Source organism: Mus pahari, chromosome 3 (assembly GCF_900095145.1).
Source record: "Mus pahari chromosome 3, PAHARI_EIJ_v1.1, whole genome shotgun sequence".
Lineage (NCBI taxonomy): Eukaryota > Metazoa > Chordata > Mammalia > Rodentia > Muridae > Mus > Mus pahari.
Window position 1 is genome coordinate 112,369,134 of NC_034592.1, and position 1,258 is coordinate 112,370,391.

The window sequence follows — 1,258 nt, forward strand, 5'->3', positions numbered from 1 at the left end:
ACTGCTCTTGAATGAGCAATCTTCTACCCTCAGCCTATATATACATACATATATATATATATATATATATATATATATATATATATATATATAGAGAGAGAGAGAGAGAGAGAGAGACTTTGGAACATTGGAGTCACTACCAGGGTCTATAGGACCAGAATCTTGGGTCTCACTCTCCTGTTTACTAGGTATGTGACTGTGGGCCCTGGGATCCTCATTCTTCTATAAGATAGAGTACTAACACTTTCTCTGCATACATTAAACATTAAACATAAACATAAACAAAAGTAGTGAAGATAAAACAAAACAATGCTTCTGAAGGTATCTGGAATCCAGAGGGTAAATTCTGAAGGTATATTTAAGTCTCTTGTAAATTATTGTTTTGAAAAGGCAAAGGAACTAGGTGTGGTGGTGCACACTTTAAATCCTAGCACTCAGGAGGTAGAGACAGATGGATCTCTGTGAGTTTGAGGTAAGCCTGATCTACAAATCCAGTTCTAGGACAGCCAGGGCTGTTACGCTGAGAAAAGCTGTCTCAAAAAATCAAGAAGAAGAAGATGAAGAGGGGGAGGGGGGAGGGGAGAGTGGAGGAGGAAGAAAAAGGAATTGTATAGGGTGACATTTAAGAAGTTCAGGTCTTTCAGTGGTGGGTGTCAAGTGGTAAAAGAGATAATCCAGAAATGTGAGCATTGGGCCTGGTGAGATGGCTCAGTGGGTAAGAGCACCCGACTACTTTTCCGAAGGTCCTGAGTTCAAATCCCAGCAACCACATGGTGGTTTACAACCATCTGTAAGGAGATCTGACTCCCTCTTCTGGAGTGTCTGAAGACAGCTACAGTGTACTTACATATAATAAATAAATAAATAAAATCTTTAAAAAAAAAAAGAAATGTGAGCATCTTTATACTATACTATACATACATACATACATACACACACATATATACATACACACATTATATATGAATATATGTATTTTAAGACATATGGTGAAGGGTTCTTTTTTATTCCATTTTGTCTCCACTCAGAAATTAGGCCATAAACCATTTGCTACCCATCCTAGGTGTAAGGTACTTTGCTTTTGTAGTTGATCTGCCTGTCTGGGTTGCTCTGAGGGAAGAAGCTGCAGCCTCCAGTTTGGTTTAGCACTCATAGTAAAACAGCCAGAGGCTAGGTAAAGCTGCCTTTGTTCTATCTATGCAGCTCTGTAGTGTTCCTGCCTGCACGCAGACCGGCGCCTTGTCTGCATGGGCAGAAC